The sequence below is a fragment of the Olea europaea genome, chromosome 12 (assembly GCF_002742605.1).
Source record: "Olea europaea var. sylvestris chromosome 12, O_europaea_v1, whole genome shotgun sequence".
NCBI classification, from domain to species: Eukaryota; Viridiplantae; Streptophyta; class Magnoliopsida; order Lamiales; family Oleaceae; genus Olea; species Olea europaea.
In genome coordinates this window covers 10738864-10744863 of record NC_036248.1, presented here as the reverse complement: position 1 = coordinate 10744863, position 6000 = coordinate 10738864, and positions in this window count along the sequence as shown.

The following is a 6000-nucleotide window of genomic DNA, read 5'->3' as shown; positions in this document are numbered from 1 at the left end:
TGGTAATTTTGTTGCTAATCAAGGACCAAACATCAGGCCTCATGCAAATCAACCGGTTAATCAGCCTGTAGGAATTCCATATGATTCCAACGTCATGTTGAGGAATCAGATTATGGAAATCGTACAGGATCAGATGGCTTTTGGGGTGCGTCCCGTCATTAGGCCGACGTACACAAAGCCATATCTTGATTGGGTAGACCAAGCATATCCATGGCCTAGAGGGTACAAAGTGCCAAAATTCTCACTGTTTATCGGTTTAGGAGAGGTGTCTACTCTAGAACATATAGGGCGATTCACATTGCAAAGTGGTGATGTAACCGATTACCATAAAATGAGGCTTTTCCCTAGTTCGTTAACAAGAATAGCTTTCTCCTGCTTCATCAACTTGCCAGTGAACTCTGTTCAAACATGGCAACAATTGGAACAGTTATTTCACGCTCAGTTTTATAAAATCGAGTCTGAAGTCACTTTGGCTGATTTGGCGAATCTACGTCAAATGCCAAACGAATGGGCAGAAAGTTTTCTCCAAAGGTTCAAGACAGCAAGAAGCAAGTGTTTTGTACCTCTGCCCGAAAAAGAATTTGTCAAAATCGCTCAGGGCTGCTTGAGCTTTGATTTAAAGAAGAAATTCCAAGACAAGGAATTTCCTGACATTTTCCAGTTGAGTGCGAATGTGATTAGGTATGAACGACTGATAAGAGAGGAAGAACAGATGAAAAATTCTAGTAAAGGGACTTATTATATAGACCCAAATTTTGATGTTCATACCATCAGTGACGAGTCATACGACCAGGCCGAAATGTGTTTGGCCGAATTGGTCAAAGGAGATACATATACTTGTCCCATGATGGCCAAGCCTAGACCATCGGGCAAAGATGAGCCCATAAAAGATGGAAACATAAAGGTTAGAACATTCTCGTTCGACGTAACCAAAGCTGACCTTATATTTGATAAATTATATAGGGATAAGCAGATAAAGTTGAGCGATAAGCACAAGTTGCCAAACCCTGAACAAATTAAGGGTAAAAAATATTGTAAGTGGCATAATGCATGGTCACATTTGACTAACAATTGCTTGATTTTCCGCCATGTATTGCAGGATACCATTGAATCAGGACGAATTACGTTCGATGATAAGAAGAAGATGACAGTGGACGAAAATCCTTCCCCACAACCACTTGGAGTAAACATGGTGACATCTGGATTCAAAAACAAGTTGCCAAAATTCAAGTTGGTCATAGATGATGGAGAAGAGGATCCTAAACCACATCCCAGTGTCTTTGAACGAATCAAGGGGAAAAAACCAAAAAATGACGAAGACGTCCTGTGTGCAAGGTGTAAAAGAGAAGTGAATGGAAATACGGAGAAACCAGGAACATGGCAGCATCCTCATCGCCCTACCTTCTTCCCAAACACTCAGCCTGGTAGAGAGCGAGGTACATCATTCTATAGAGGACCGCCTTTTGAGAGGCAGTTTAGGCCAGCAGATAATGGAAGAACATTCAGGCTGCAACCTCGCCGGCCAAATGTATGGCATTCATTCCAGTACAATGCAGGAAGGGCAATACCCTTCGATGAGATGACCAGGACCCAACAAAGGCGTTTCCAACGAAACTACGGACGGATGATGAGGCAGCAACAGGGAGTGCCACATCCTAAAGCGCCTAAACTACTCAAGGTAGCCAATCAAAATGTCCTCAAAAATAGTGAAGAGACCGGTATAGACGAATCAATGAAAGAATTGCCAGAAACTTCTTCTGGAAGATCAAAGTTCGAACGAGACAGAAGGGATGGAGAAGATCAAGATCAGCCCCTTACCATCCAGTTTGGTACGTTACCTCCTGTCGTGGCCAATAATTACTTACTGGCCAATGAATTCAAGAATAAAGAAAAAGAAGAAGAGAGGGAGGACAATGAAGGAGAAGCTTGCGTGCTGGTATGTGAAGAAGGTCAGACTTCTAGATAGGCCTACAACGATGAAGAAGACAATGGGATGACAGACATTGAAGAAGAAATCGACCTAGAAGTAGAAAGGAGAAAGAGAGGAGTATCGCGCAATACTCTGTTGAAGCAACTACATCGAGAGGGAGTTCGCGAAGTAGATTTGTTGGGAGAACCATCTAGGCGTCCTTTCGATTTCTACGTACTGTACGGGACACCCAAAAGGAAGAAGAGAGTGCCTCGCTCTGAAAAGTATGGGTCACCTCCAAAAATAATGCCCCCTCCCACAGGTTGGATAACTGATGATAAAGCATTAGAAAAAAGTAAGAAGGAAGTTTAGACGACAGAGGATCAGCGCGACATACTGCACTTCGACTTATCACAGGGGGATAATTCGATAGAAAACAAGCAGGAAGTAGAAATAGAGGCTGCCAAAAAGGTTATTTTTAAATGGCCAGCCATGAAATTGACTAAACACTTGAGGCCGTTGTACGTTAAAGCCCTAGTTAACGGCATCCCAGTGGCAAAAGTGCTTGTCGACAATGGAGCAACTATAAACACCATTTCATTTAGGATGATGAGGAAGTTCGCAAAGACAGAGGGTGACATGATTCCTACAGAAGTCATCCTCACTAGCTTCAATGGAGGAGCAACTTCAGCTAAGAGAGTTATGCTATTGGACATAACTATAGGGACGACTACTAGGACCACTGTCTTCTTTGTAATAGATGGTCCTACTAGTTACAGTGTGCTACTAGGAAGAGATTGGATACACGGAAGTCGCTGTATACCTTCATCGCTCCATCAATGCCTGATCTTTTGGAATAACAAAGGCGAAGCAGGGGTGGTACAGGCCGAACATAGGCCTTTTGTCGCAGAAGCAAACTCGGTGGAAAAGTTCATGTACGAAGGAAAATATGGACCTGTCAGGGTAGTACAAGACGGGGAAGAAACTCAGGTTGTCACGCAAAGCGAAGAACCGTTCTCAGTGGACGCACTCACTGAGATGTTCAAATAGATGAGGCCAAATATAGTGGCCCTGGAAGAGCCAGTGATTGGTAAAAGAATAATTAAGGAGTTTTGAATGGATTCTGAGTTACGAAAGCAAATGGCCGACATTCAGGCCTTCAAAGCCAGACTGATGGCTTTCAATAAGGAATGCAATGACAAGGCGAAGGAAGAGACAGCCCTAAAAGCGCTGAAGGACAAGTTGGCAGTAATCGAGTTAGAGCAAAGCATTGGCCGAGAAGTTAACAAGGTAGACTGTTTAGAAGAAGAAGTACTTACAAAGGAACTGGACGACGAAGTTATGCGGATCGCCAAACCTGGATACGCTCAAGCACAAGACCCTCTGATCAAAGTAAATATTGGCAATGAAGGAGAAGATCTTCCAACATTCATCAGCCAGATGTTCGACCAAGAGGTTAGTAACAAATTAATCGTTTTGCTAAAAGAGTACAAAAATTGTTTTGCTTGGGAATATGAACAAATGCCTGGTTTAGATAGAGACTTGGTGGAACATAGGTTACCAACTAAGCCTAACTTTAAACCTCATAGGCAGCCTCCTAGACTTTTTGCTCCCAATGTACTCCCTGAAATCAAGAAAGAGATAGAGCGATTATTGAAAGCAGGATTTATTAGAACAGCCAGATATGTCGAATGGTTGTCCAATGTCGTGCCAGTACTAAAAAAGAATGGTAAACTAAGGGTGCGTATAGACTTTAAAAATTTAAACATAGCTACACCCAAAGATGAGTATCCAATGCCCACGGTGGATTCTTTAGTAGATTCGACTGCCGGACATGTCATGTATTCTTTTATGGACGGGTATTCAGGATACAATCAAATTTATATAGCTGAAGAAGACATACACAAAACTGCCTTTAGATGCCATGGGTCTCTAGGATATTTTGAATGGGTGGTTATGCCTTTCGGCCTAAAAAATGCAGGGGCAACTTATCAAAGGGCAATGAATTTAATCTTTCATGATATGATAGGCAAGTTTGTTGAAGTGTATGTAGATGACATAGTAGTCAAGTCCATTAAAGAAGAGGACCATTTCGAACAGTTAAGATGTTCGTTTGAGCGAATGAAGCAATATAAGCTAAAGTTGAATCCCTTGAAGTGTGCATTCGGTGTTAATGCAGGGAATTTTCTTGGTTTCTTAGTACACAAGAGAGGGATTGAACTTGATAAAAATAAAGCGAATGCCATTTTAGAGGCCAAACCACCCATCAACAAAAAAGAATTGCAAAGGTTTCTAGGCCAAATAAAATTTTTAAGACGATTTATTTCTAACTGTGCAGGGCGAACTAAAGTCTTTTCGCCGCTCTTAAAGCTGAAAAATCAGGACGAATTCGTCTGGAAAGAAGAACATCAAAAGGTTTTTGAAAGCCTGAAGACATATCTATCAAGTCCACCAGTATTGGTGTCATCAATTCAAGGACGGCCAATAAAAGTGTATGTATCGGTTGAAAAAGAATCAATAGCTGGAATGGTCGCATAGGAAGACCAATTTGGTGAAGAAATGGCAATTTACTATTTAAGTAGACGGTTAACAAAATGTGAATGTAATTACTCTGCTATCGAAAAATTATGTCTTGCATTGTATTTCACATGTACAAAATTAAGGGCTTATTTACGGCCCGTAACCGTTTATTTAATTTCTAAAGTAAATTTAGTTAAGTATATGTTCTTGAGCCCTATTTTACACCAAAGGGTAGGCCTTTGGACACTAACTTTATCAGAATTCGAAATACAACATATACCTCAAAAGGTAGTCAAAAATCAGGCTTTGGCCAACTTTCTAGTCGATCATCCATGCATTGACATGCCTGAAGAAATCGAACTAGAAATCAATTCGTTCAAGTTAAAACCTTGGGTGTTGTATTTCGATGGGTCAAAAACCTCTAAAGGTGTAGGAGTAGGAGTAGCATTGATTAATCCTTTAGGGATTTGCTACAAGTTCGCATTCACTTTAGACAGAATGTGCACCAACAATCAGGCCGAATATAAAGCCTTAATTGTAGGTCTAGAACTAATGATAGATATGGGAGTAAGAAATGTGATCGTTAGGGGTGATTTTCAATTGGTAATCCATCAATTGATTGGTGATTTTAAATGCCAAAGTGATTCCATTATAAGTCAATATGAGATCGCCCAAGAATTGTTAGAAGAATTCGATCAAGTAGAACTTCAATGCGTTAATAGGATATATAACGACGTGGCAAATGAGCTAGCCCAAATGGCCTCAGGGTACTCAAAGGTTTTGAATTGAAAGTCTACTTGTGAGTATGGAATCATATTGCCCGTAACTCAAAGAAGGGCGAGAAAGATTGAACTTCACTGCATACAAGATGGAGATGCAATGGATTGGAGAACAGAGATTAAAGGGTTCCTTAAAGAACCTAATGGAGTGATTAGTAGGAAAATGAAGCTGTGTTTGCTGAATTATACACTAATAGATGAAGAGTTGTTTAAGAAACGTTCTGATGGTGTATTACTAAAGTATGTAAGTTTGCAAGAAGCCAAGACGATCATGGCTGAGGTACACGAGGGGATATGTGGAGCTCATCAAGCTGGCCAAAGGATGAGATGGTTAATTATTAGAAGTGAATATTTTTGGTCAAAGATGGGAGAATTATGCGTTCAGTATGCAAAGAGTTGTTTAGCATGCCAAAAACATGGTCCAATACAAAGGACGCCAGCACGAGAGATGGCACCTATTATTAAACCTTGGGCGTTCAAGGGTTGGGCGATAGACCTGATAGGGAAGATTTATCCCCCATCGTCCAAACAACATACTTTTGTTATAGTTGCAACCGACTATTTCACCAAATGGGTAGAGGCGGTACCTTTGAAAGAGATCACCCAGAAGAATGTTATAGAGTTTATCCGTGATCACATTATTTATAGGTTTGGAATTCCACAAACGTTAATGGTAGATCACGGAACATCTTTGAATGGAGATCAAGTGAACAAATTTTTGAGCGAATTTGGGGTTAAATTAGTAAACTCCACACCATACTACGCTCAATCCAACGGACAAGCGGAATCTTC